The sequence below is a fragment of the Epinephelus lanceolatus genome, chromosome 14 (genome assembly GCF_041903045.1).
Source record: "Epinephelus lanceolatus isolate andai-2023 chromosome 14, ASM4190304v1, whole genome shotgun sequence".
Taxonomy (NCBI): domain Eukaryota; kingdom Metazoa; phylum Chordata; class Actinopteri; order Perciformes; family Serranidae; genus Epinephelus; species Epinephelus lanceolatus.
In genome coordinates, this window is record NC_135747.1 from 3598406 (window position 1) to 3605052 (window position 6647).

Genomic DNA, 6647 nt, shown 5'->3' on the forward strand with positions numbered 1-6647 from the left:
TTTTATACTTCATCCTAAGCTGCTGCCAAGTGCGCTTCTCCCCCGCGGGATTGCACCTAAATGAAATAAATTAATAGGCTACCATTCAAGCAGTTTTCCCCTGTAATATTATTGTGATTGCAAAGGACTACATTTAAACTTACGCACTGACCCGAGCAGCAATGTTCTCCCACACCGTCTCCCTCTCTCTAGCAGCTACAGCGGTGTTGCACTTCCTCCTGAAAACATGTTCAAAGTCGCCGTATGACCGCATTAATATCTCTAATTCCAGTGGGGTGAAAAACGCTGCCCTCCTCTTCCCCGTTGCCATGGTGACTCGTCGAATCAGGGCTCCATTGATGCTGGCTTTTTATAATTGTGGTGCATGCGCATAACTCCAGGTGAAACTACTCCGAGTTGATTAAACTGATTCAAATCAGCTGTTCTGGAACCGGAAACTCAGAGTTTCCTATCTCAGAGTAGATCAACTCAGAGTTCAGAATTAGACTCAGAGTTTGTTGAACCTGCTTTGTGAAACGGACCCCTGGAGAGTATAAGAAGGGCTAATTGGGTGAAAATTAAAAAACAAACAAAAACATTGTTTTTTGTGATCAAATTTTTTTTATTATTTTCATTTTCATTAAGTTCAAACAGAAATATTTCAGGGGATACAATATACAAAGAGTCAGCGGTGCAACACCAGGTGTTAAGGGTGCTTTCATTAGCACCATTAATCCGAGCTGTTGAAAGCTCCATGTATATGATGTCCAAAAGGGAGAGAATCCAAGATTGAATAGTTAGAGAATGAGGTGGCTTCCATCGAGTTGCAGTCATTTTCTTGGCTGCTGTCAGTCCAGCAAAGATGACTCGCTTTTTGAGTTTAGAAATATTGAGGATTGACAGATCATTTAGAATCAACACACATGTAGTTACAGGCACTGACTCATGTATCAAATCAGATAGTTTGGATGCAACATTGCCCCAGAATTGTCTAACAGGAGGACAGTCCCAGAACATGTGAATAAATGTGCCCTGAGCTTTCAATGAGCACAGATTACAACACGGCTCATTAATAATTATCATATGATGGAGTTTAACAGGGGTGAGGTATGTTCTGTGTAAGAAATTAAAGTGAATTTGCTGATGGTCTGGATTACGAGATGCTTCATGAATGCTGGACCACACCGCATCCCAATCAAAATCCTGAGCCAGGTCTGGGCAATCTCTCCTCCAGATCCTCTCCACAGGGAGTGAGACAAGGTCTGTTACCTGCAAAAAATGGTACAATTTGGATACCATACCCTTAGCTCTGTTTTGTTTAGTAAAAAGATCTCGGAGTGGGTGGGTAGGTAAAGAACAATTCCAGGGTACGCCATGTGCTCTAAGTGCAGACCTTAGCTGTAAATAAAAGAAAAAAGTGGAACCTGGAAGATCGAATGCATCCTTAATAGCAACAAAAGAGAGTAATCCAAAATCATTATAAATGTCTTTTATATAGTGAACACCCCTCTGTTCCCACTGGGGAGCAGAGATAGGTCTTCCACCAATCAGAAGTGCCTTATTATTGAATACTGGAGAAAAGGTGTGCCACTTGCAGGAAAGATGACAGTGTGTTTCAACTAACCTCCATACCAGCACAAGATGAGAGATAATGGGGCCAAAGCGTAGTTGGCACTGTTTTTTAGAAATGTTGCTAAAGAGAACATCTTAAAGTGTCCATGGCTGAACTATATTGCTCTCTAACATGCGCCAAGAGACAGAGGAATGAGAATCAAACCAGGAGAGCAGGGGCCTGAGCACGAACGACCAAGAATAAAGTTCAAAATTAGGAACGGCCAGGCTGCCATCCTCCCTCCTTCTCTGAAGAACAGACAATTTCAGATGTGGCAACTCAAATAGGCCTACTGCCATACTAAAACAAACTAATAACCCATATTAAATATCGTCATATCAGGCTCACTGGCAGCTTACCAACTAAAGAGAATCAGGTGGTTAGTAAGCCTGTGACTCTATGTCCGTCCTCAGTTTTCGGTGACAACAGGATAAACATCTGTCCTGTGAAGAAGCAGTGTGAGAATAACAAGCAACAGCCCACGCGTACAAAGTCTTCAATTCGACAGGGAGTCGGTCCGCTAGGCGTCAAACTAGGACTGAGTTCTGCAGCAGTAATGGCCGAGGTGAGACCGTGGTCAAGGCGAGGAAGCGTCGTCATCCCGCGCTAAAGTCTCCGGGCAAGGAGCCGGGACTGACGCCAGAAAATCCTCAGCTTCTTTAGGTGAGGTATAGGCCTTGTATTGAGCAATTTTCAAGGTGGCCGGATAAAGTAGAAAAAAGTCCAGACCTCTAGCTCAAGCTGTATCTATAGCCTGGTGAAAACCTTGGCGGCGTTTGACAGTGAAGTTGCTGTAATCTGGAGAAAAGCGAATCCTCCGACCGTTGATTGCGAGAGGGTCTTTCCTGGCAGCACGAAGAATGGCCTGGCGGGTCGGGTAGCGAAGCACGTTGAAAATCAGGGTGCGGTTAGCTCCTCGGTTACAGGCGTTGTCGTTGTAGATTCAATGTGCTCTCATAATCTCAATCTGGATGTCACCGAGAGTGGGGAACCATTTGGGTAGAGAGTGTGAGAGAAACTGAGTAGCATTGGAGCCCTCGAGCCCCTCCTCAAGGCCAGTGATGCGAATATTGCACCTTCTGTTCCTGTCCTCCATGTCGGCTAGCTTGAGCTCCGTAGCCTGAAGAGTCTGGCCGTGCCTATTCAATGTACTGGAGTTACTTCCGACAGTGGTTTTTAGTGCATCTACGTCAGATCTAATGGTGCCGAGGCCAGCCGTTAGCGTGGCTAGCTCAGCCTGGATAGCACTTAGCTTCTCGTCTGTGTCTTTCCCCACCTGTTGAATCTGGGAGAGGAGCGGTTCAAAATAGTCACGCTGCTTCTGCAATATAGACTCGGCAATGGCGTCAATATCTAGACGGTTGCTTTGGGCTCTTGTAGCCATCGTTGTTATCTATCTTTAAACAACACAAAAGGCCAATGTGGAGACCTGTAGCTACAAAAAAATCAACAATTTGGCGACGCTGGGCCGGGAGCTGAAATACTGCAATACTTTTTCCAATAAAACTGTGGAATGCTGTCAGCTCCTCTCTGCCTGCACACTTCTTTTCTCTCATCTGCTTTTCACTATCAAGCTCTCATGTGTTTCTTCTTATACTTCTAGCCCCTTTCCCCCTTCCTTCCATTTCTTGTAATCTCTCCTCTGCATCTCTCTTTCCATCTTTCTGACAACTCCTGCTGACTTCTTCACTTGTTTCGACATGCTGCTACTCCTTAAAGTCTCTCTCCCTCTCATCTGTAATATTTTTCTCCAGCAGCCTTTTGATCAAAGATGTAAAGCCTACTTGCACTCTTTTCCTCATATCCTGCCTGTCTCCAGATGAAGATGAGAAATGTTTGGATCAACAAGAGTTGCGCTGCAGAGGCATCGGCACTCTGCCTTCACCACTCGGTGGAAAGCCACGGAGATGAAGAAGGTACTCGTCATTTACAACCTCAATCCTGCCCGGGCGCAGGCTGCTGCCAGGGAACAAAGGCAGAGATGACAGAGTGTGTGTAGATATCTTTTAGATTTAGATACCTAACAACCAATGGGATCCATCAGGGGAGTTACATGTGAAAAGAAGTGACAGGAAGCATTTGGTTTGATCAGGTGTACATGTGGACTCTGTTACAAGACAGCCATGCTTCATCTTTGGCTGTATTTTACCTTCTAATTGTGAAAACTCCCCTGGGTATGATGGAGATGACCTCACTGTCGGCATTTCCAGGGTGCACTTTGCATAACAAAAGCCAAGAGGCTGTGCTGCCTTTCACAGGTTGTGTGTGTGTGTGTGTGTGTGTGTGTGTGTTTGTAGTTTCCTTAGGCCAAAGAGAACACTTTTCATCTGACCACCACTCCCTTTCCTCCCCTGCTCGCCTTCAGGGACATTAACCTATAACACACACACACACACACACACACACACAAACACCACTCCTGCATACACACACTGCCTTTGCCAGTGTCACTGATGCCTAAAGGGAAAGGGTGTAAGAGTGTGACTGTGTTGATGGAGCAAGCAGGAACCAAACAGAGGTGAACTGCAGGAGTTATCTGTGCATGTGTGTGTGTGTGTGTGTGTGTGTGTGTGTGTGTATGTACATGTGTAAGAGGGCAGGGGTCATTACAACAGCTCCCTGGATCAGAGGTTCAGCTGAGGTCCTGACTGAATGCTTGATAAGACTGCGAAAACAGGACAAATACACCAAATACACAAATACATTTGTGTATATCTGGCTGAGAAACAGTTTTGATGATGAGGAGACTCGTCTTTATTCCAATCTAACCTCTAGAGAACTTACAAATAATAACTTAAAAGAGTTTTATATGGCAATCAGTGCATAAGTATGATTCCAGACTGGGATTGCCTGCACACGGCTGTCAGCATGAAGGTATCTTAGCCAGGGCCTAACATCTAACAGTGCAAACTGCGCAAACACAGGCTGTTCTGTCCTGTGTCCTGAAGCCTTGACATAAAAAGTTGTTTGGAAAAATGTCATTTGAACGCTGTTTTTAGCCTCATTGTAGCCTGTAGCTCCAACTGCCTCTCTGTGCCTTGCGTTCATGTGCGTGCACTTGCGCGTGAGACCAACGAAAGCACGCAAACACACATGACTCACGGTCTCACAGTCACAGCGTGCATATGTGAACGTGGTGCACAGAGAGGCAAACGTGGTAAAGCAATTTCATAGTGTGGTTATCAGGTATAGACAAATTCGGTGAGCCACTTGTGTATGCCGCCATCTTGTGGCGGCGCCATTGCTGCGGTGACATGTGTCAGTCATCAATTCATTATGCTGTCATTGTGAACTGACTCTCTACAATGACAGCATCATGAATAGCTGGATTGATGATGTTAGACAGTGGCCTCCGGTAACTGATGAAGGTATCTTAAATGAGTATCGATATTAATATAGAGATTAATCATTTGTTTGAGCGATAAGCAGGAAAGATTAGAGTAATAGGGAGATAACGGACTGTATCATTAAACACTGTGTAATATAACGTTAGCATACGTTACGTGTGCTGATGTTAGCAAGCTAGCAGCGTGACATTTAATCATTATGGACAGGCTACGTGACCATCACATCATATTGAAGGTGATCAATATTGATCGCCTTCACTATGATGTGATGGTCGTCTAAAAGGCGGTGTAAAATTTGCCAGACCCATCCGGAGCTCAGGTAATTTTGACCCTCAATCAGAGACCTGTAATTTTTTTTTTGGTCATCGGAGGCCAGGCGATCAATAAAATATTCTTGAATACCTAAAACAAAACACAAACACGTGTTGTTGTTGTTTTTAGTCACGTAGCCTGTCCAAAATGATTAAATGTCACGCTGCTAGCTTGCTAATGTCAGCACACGTAACGTATGCTAACGTTATATTAGTGTGTAATGATACAGTCTATTATCTCCCTATTACTCTAATCTTTCCTGCTTATCGCTCAAACAAATGATTAATTTCTAAATTACTTTTACTTTTACAACCCAAGTAGACATAAGTAGAATGCAACACTTAAACACTATACAAAATAGCAAACACAAAGTACGATGTAAACAGTCACACACAGTGGGTCACTAGTGGCTAGCTGAGGGCTAACAATAGCTCACTAGCAGGTGGAAATGGTTAGCACGCAAGCCAAAACAGTAAAGATTCCAAACACGTTTGCACAGTAAACCGTAACAGTGGTAACAGTAAAGGCTAAAAATGAACTGAGATTGCAAGTAAAGTACACGGCTTACACGTTAGCTTAATGCAACAATACTCACTGTCGGCCTCCAGTAGGAACTCTAGCAACACCGTCGCTGCCACTCCAGCCATTGTGGTCCTTAATCCTCCTGCAGTCGCTTTTGAGTTTTTTGAGCTTATTGTAACACTGTTCGGCCGTCTGTTGGAAACTGCGCTCTGCCATTTGCTGGCATACGACCTGGAAAACCTTTTAATTTCTCACAGTGCTGTCCAGTCCCCATTGGATTTCCTTTTCTCCAATGATGGAGAGGAGTGTCCGCACCTCTGTGGCCGTCCAGGAGATGTTGCTTCACGCTGACATAATAAAAACAGACGAGCTGCAAGGCACACGATCAATCGCCGAGTCCTTTGTCGAGCAAAAGTGACAGTTCTCTGTTGACCAATCAATGGACTGCAGTGTTCACATCTCCACCTTTTAGTACCAGATCTGTGTGCTAGGTACCCCAACAGAAGGGGTACCAAAAAAGGTAACGGTTAGGAACGGTTCCATTGGTACTATCTACAACTTTTCGCAGCGGAAATGGGAAAAAAAGCGTACCAAACTGAACCATACTGTACCGTACTGCTTGATGGAAACGGGGCTTTTGATTGCTGATTTTCTCTGTGTTATTGAAGGACAGAAATGACCTACATTTGGAGATGTTCCTCAGCTGGTGAAAACAAGACTGGACCATGTTTTTTACATGTTGCTTCAGGGTCAAAATACTGTCCAGAATAACACCCAGATTTTTTACACCTGATATTATGATCAGAGGGAGGGGGCTGATGAGAGGTTGAATTTGTTTTGAGATATGTTTCGTGTCAATGATGAGAACAACTCTT